The following is a 6,113-nucleotide window of genomic DNA, read 5'->3' on the forward strand; positions in this document are numbered from 1 at the left end:
GCAAAGTAGGGCATCCAGCTTAAAGGAGTGTTGCTGAAACACGGCATGCCAGCTGTGGCACTCTGAGGAGATGGTCCTTTGTGCATCCTGTAGCCACTGTTGTGACCTGCTTCCTGATCTGGAGGCACAGAGGAAATAAACCTTTCCAATGGCCAGCTCCTCAAGTGCCAAAAAGCCATGTCCAAGGAAGGCATGACTGGCTGCCTCCCGGCCACATATGCTGAGGAACATGGGGGGCAGGCTCTTGGAAGTATCACCCACAGCTGGCCTTCTGATTCCACAAGGGGAGGCTGGCTGGACTCAGGCCTCTGTGAGTGTGGTGGGAGGGCTGCATGTGGCAAGTACTGGGACTGGGTTCAGAATGTGGGCTTAAGTGAGGAGGAAGGATTGTTTCAGGAGGTCATGTTCCTTGCAACAACTAAAGTCACCTAGGGGCAAGGCCCTTACTAGGAGCCAGAGCTGAAAAGAAAATCCAGTCTCTGCTTTTAAAACTCAGTCTTCACAGTCCCATCTTTCCTATACTTCTGAGGAGGTACCACCATCCATTCACCCAACCGCTCTGGCAGAAATCTTAGAAGACATTCTTAATTATTTCCTTTACTCTCCTTAAATGGCAGGTTCTGTAAGTCTATCTACAAGCACATTTGGATTCCATCATGTTCTTACATATATGCTACCAACAACCTGGTCCTCACTTGGCTCCTGCCTCTTCCTCTCTGGTCTCAGGGTTTCCTATACACTTCTGCCAACCTCAGTGCCCCTCCCCCAATGCCCACCTGCCTGCTGCTCCCACAGTGCTCCCTGCTTCTGCCTCCATCTGTTCTCTTTTGGGTAGAAGCCCAGCCTTTACTCGCTTTGTTTTTCATTATAGCACTTAGCGCTCCCCTAGAATCGAGTCTGCCTTTGTCCCTCTCACTAGAACGAAGTCTTGTTCGTGGCCACATGGCCAGAGTGCAGAACAGCATGAAACAATTTCAGAGGAGCCAGACCAAACGAGGTGTTGATGAGGAAATTATTGAGCAAATTCTAATGCCAAAAAATAGAATTAGCTCTCACATCAAACTAGAAGAATAATACACGATGCCAGAGTTTGTACCAGAACTGTGAAACGAGATTGACATTGGGAACTGCAGGCAGGATTATGCAGCTTTTTAGTAACTATGGAGTTTTCTATTCTCGTGAAAACCCTAAGGAATTTTTTTCAAGCATCTAACAATTGGAATCGCAGGGAAAATCTGCAGCTACATCCCCGAGCGACGATCTGTCACACGAAACGCCGCGACGCAGGATGAGCTCGCCGCCTGCGGGGGGCGCCGATGATCCCGCTCGCGTTTCTGCTCGCGTACGCACGCGCACAACCACCCTACTTGGACTTTGCGCACATGCGCGCGCACGTCCATTCGAGACGTGCGGACGGAGACGTTTGCTAGTGCTCCCTGCATCCTGCTTCCCACCCGGCGCGAGGACATGCGCACACGTGCACCCCGTACGTGCCGGCCCACACGCAAACGCGTGCGCGCCGCCGCCCCCAACCTGCGCCGATTTCGCCTCGCCTGCATGTAGATGCGTGCGCACTGCCTCTCCCGTGAGCGGCTTGCGCGCAAGGATCTCCGGGCAGCTCCTTGGAGGCGCAGTTCCCACCCCTCGCCAGGTCGCAATGACTCAGCATCGGGGTGGGTGCGCTTCCCCGGAACAGCTGGCGAAAATCCCTAGGCGTGCATCGCCCCGCGCCCGACCTCCTCCTGTGGGCTACTTCAGCTCTGCCTCAGAACTGCCCCCCCCCCCCCCCCCCCCGCGCACTGTCTCCGGATTCTGCCTGAATCCTGTCCAGCTGTCCCGAATGAAGGCCTGACTTAACTCATTGCCCATGCCTCAGTTTCCCCATTTACAGAACAGGGCTCCTGTTTGGAACTCTGCTTGCTCGCTAGTCGCAGGCTCACTAAGTGCTAGTCCTGCAAATATTCAGTGGGGCCCAGCAGGTTTTCCAAGACTGCGCTAGGCTCTGAGCCAGCCAGGTTTTCTATGGGTTGTGGCTTAGTCCATCCCTCCAAGCTTCACTGCCACAGGACCCTCAGGTATCTGAACTCTGAACTCTGTAGATAGTTGTAGACAGGGCTTGGCACAACAAGTGGCGATGGTGATCATGGTGGTGGAAAACAGTAGGGGTTTACTTCTGTGATAACGTAAAATTCCCTTACACTGAAAAATTTCCAAACTCCAAATCCCAAACCATCCCGTGAGATTTGATCTGGGATGCTAACTAACCTCACACTCCAGTAACTGATCTCTCTCCCACTCTCCGCACCTTTTCTGGAGGGTTTCTCCCTGTTGCCCTACACAAATCCTTAGATCCGGTATAGAGGGACCGGTGTTAATGCAGTGCAGTGGTTGGATTTTCCTACTTCTCTTTTTCCGTGCTGCTGTCCTTTCTTTTTATTTTATTTAAATTCCGTTAATTTATATATAAAGTATTATTTGTTTCAGGGCTACAGGTCTGTGATTCATCAGTCTTATATAATACCCAGTGCTGGTTACAACACAAACCCTACCCAGTGTCCATCACTCCCCCTCCCCTGAGCAACCCTCAGTTTGATGCCTATGATTAAGCTGCTGTTTTTTCTGTTTGAGATGCCCTTCTGGGCCTTTTCCACTTGTAAAATTCTACCCTGTCGATTGGAATTAATATCATAGAGGCCTAATTGAGGTTAAAACAGAACTGGGATGATGGGGAATTGCCAGAAAGTGGCAGGCAAGACAGGGTTGTGATAAAGAACAGGGCTCAGAAATCAGGCAACTTTAGATTAAATCTCCACTTAGCAATAGGGTGCTTTCAGATTTCTTAACCTGCCTGTTTAATGGGGAGGACAGCAGGATAACAGGGCTGCTCTGAGAATTATATGGGCGAGCATTTGGCGCAGAGCTGCAAACAAAGTAAACCAGCGGAAGTAGTAACAATGCTAGTAGTTGGTTGATGAATGTCCTTCAAGTAATAATGATCTTCTTTGTCTCTTCCTAATTGTTTTCTCTCTGTAGCAGCTGTGACTTCTGGCCCTCCACATAGCAATATAGTTTTCTGCTAATACAGAAAATACAGGGCACCTGGGTGGCTCAGTTGGTTAAACATCTGCCTTTGGCTGAGGTCAGGATCCCAGGGTCCTGGGATCAAGTTCTGACTCCGCTCACCTCCCCCACCCCACCCTCCAAATCTCCAAATCCCTGCTTGCATGTGTGTGTGTGTGTGTGTGTGTGTATCTTGCAAAAATAAATTTAAAAAGAATGCATGCAGGGGCGCCTGCGTGGCTCAGTGGGTTAAGCCACTGCCTTCGGCTCAGGTCATGATCCCAGGGTCCTGGGATCGAGTCCCGCATCGGGCTCTCTGCTCGGCGGGGAGCCTGCTTCCCTTCCTCTCTCTCTCTGCCTGCCTCTCTGTCTACTTGTGATATCTCTCTGTCAAATAAATAAATAAAAATCTTTAAAAAATAAAAATAAATAAAATAAAAAAATAAAAAGAATGCATGCAACTGAGTTTTCAAAGCACAATGTCAAACTTCAAATATTATTGGGAAATCTGGAGTAGTTAAACCTGCTGAGAATCAGAGAGCCTAAAGTGCCAAAGGTATATATATCAGAGAATGTCAAACAAGATGAAGCCTCCAAAAAGGCAATCATTAGACATTATGGCCAGCCTCTTCTTCAGTAACCAAAGCAGCACCTGTGGGGATCAAGTGGCCAGGAGACGACAATTAGAGGTGTGTGGCAGTGGTTAGGTGAGTACCCAGAAAACCTTTGGAAGGACATAGTTGTAAATGACAGCCCAGCCCCAACAACATCAACATGAAGGGAAATCACTGACTTATGTTCCAGCTACAGACAGAGGTAGCCTGGTAACCAGGAACTTGGGCCCTGTGAGGTTGACTCTGGTATCGCGCCGGGGATGACTTTCTGCATTGTTTTCCTTCAGATGATCCTCAGGTCTACTCTTTCAGAAGGGGCAGCTTAACACTACACAAAACTGAGTTTCTCCCTCTGACACTCCTTTGGCTGGCTTAGGTCATGGGCTCTTCTCTGATGCAACTGAGGAGGCAAAGGAAGAGACACAGGAGTGGGATGCAGCGGTTTTGGATAAAGACAACAGACATCCACTGTGGTCACCAGAAAGAGCCTACTAGAAGAAGGCAGTCAGTCAGTGGCTATGGTTGGGCTAGGGCCATCTGAGGAATCACAGAGCAAGTGATGAGGGGGTTGTGTCTACTGAGAAAGGCCTTCCTTTTGGAAAAGGTTATGAAACACAGGATTTAGGGGTGGGGGTGCTGTTCTGTGTAGACAAGTTCCTGGTTTGTGTGAGAAATGGTGGTTAAAGTATTTCTCAGGGACTCTAGGAGAACAGATGCCATTCAGTGCTGTCAGGGGTGTGCTGAGTGAGGGAAGTTCAGTTACATCTCAAGAGTTGACAGTTGGCCCAAAACTCTGGGTAAGTAAGGGCCCATGTGGACAGGGCAGTTCCCTATACAGTCCTGTTGACCACTCATTTCTTCAGTCTTCAGCTTTTCTCCATTTTCCTTGTGCATCTTTAGGACCCCAGATATTCCTGGGCAGGAAGGGAAAAGCCATTTGCAGAGGTTGGAGGAGGAGGTAGGGACTGCATGGAGCTGGGGGAGTGACTGGAGCAGCAGCAGGACATGGTTCATTCCCAGAGGGCTGGCTCTCTGGAGGAAGCAGGCAATGGAGAAGCTCAGTTTGGGTGCACAGTTCCTGGACCTCTTCTCCTCTGTGGCCATCCATACTGTGTCATCCAGACTCTCACCTAGGCTCATAACTTCAAATGCAATCCATCCACTGATGACTCCCAAGTTTTTCCTCCAGCTCAAACCTTCTCTCCCCGTTGGGGAGAGAGTCAAAAATACCCAACGTGACACCTACACTTAGATGTCTAACAGAGCTTGTGATCTTCCCCCCACCCCAAACTTTCATCTCTCCTAGATGTGAAGACAATTCCATTTTCCCAGGGATTTTTGTTAAAAACTGGATGTGACTTTGGTCTTTTTCTGTCAGTTCTTCACTCAGTGTATCTAGATTACCATGCCCGACTCCTACTACTTCGACTCAAGTCACCTTCATCCCCGGCCTGCTTTGAGGCAGTAGCCTCCTATCTAGGGTCCTTCCATTCAGGCTACATTGTGGGTCTGATCCTTTGTAAAGCTTTTTAAATGATGTCCTTCCACTCTTAGAACCCTTTGATGGCTTCGGATTTCTCTCAGAAAACCAAAGTTTTCACAAGGACTTATGTTTGTTTTTGTGTTTTTTAAGATTTTACTTACTTATTTGATACACACACACACACACACACACACACACTGAGCACAAGAATGGGCAGGGGCAGCAGGCAGAGGGAGAGAGAGAACCAGGCTCCCCGCTGAGCAGGGAGTCTAACATGGGGCTGGATCCCAGGACTGTGAGCAAAAGGCAGATATTAAACCTGCCGAGCCACCCAGGCAACCTGGACTTACAAGTTCTATGCGATTTTGTTGCTTTCCTTCTCTCTCTGACCTCAACTCCTGTCTCTTTCCTTCCTTCACTCTACTCCAGCCACACGTGCCTCCTTCTGCCTTCTGCTTCTGAAACACCAAAGCATCTTCAACAGGGGAATTTTTCTTGTTCTTCCCTTTGCCTGAACACCGCACCCCCTCCAACATCTAAGTGGCTGACTTCCCCACCTTTAGGTTTTTGCTCAAAAAGTCACCTCACTAGTCATTTCCCTTGGCCATTCTATTCAAAACTGCAACCCCAATTCCTAGCACCCTTACCAGCCTCTGACCTCCACCCCTCATATATTTTATGTATCACTTTGTGTCCTCAACACCTGGAACATGATCAGGGATGTGGAAGGTGCTGAATGAATGAATGAATAAATGAATGGACAAACGACGCTGACAGGGGCATGAGGAGCTCGGCCTCTTTACCCCAGTCACTTCCATGCATAGACTGGCAGGCCAAGTGGCTGACCTGTTGCAGGCAGAGACAAAGCTAGGCCCCAGAGCCTCAGATGCTGCCAAGGTCGCCCCGAGGGCGCGGACAGCGGCGAGGCGGTGCGAGGCGGGGACCGGGGCGGGGCT

Source organism: Mustela nivalis (genome assembly GCF_964662115.1).
Source record: "Mustela nivalis genome assembly, chromosome: 18".
Classification (NCBI taxonomy): domain Eukaryota; kingdom Metazoa; phylum Chordata; class Mammalia; order Carnivora; family Mustelidae; genus Mustela; species Mustela nivalis.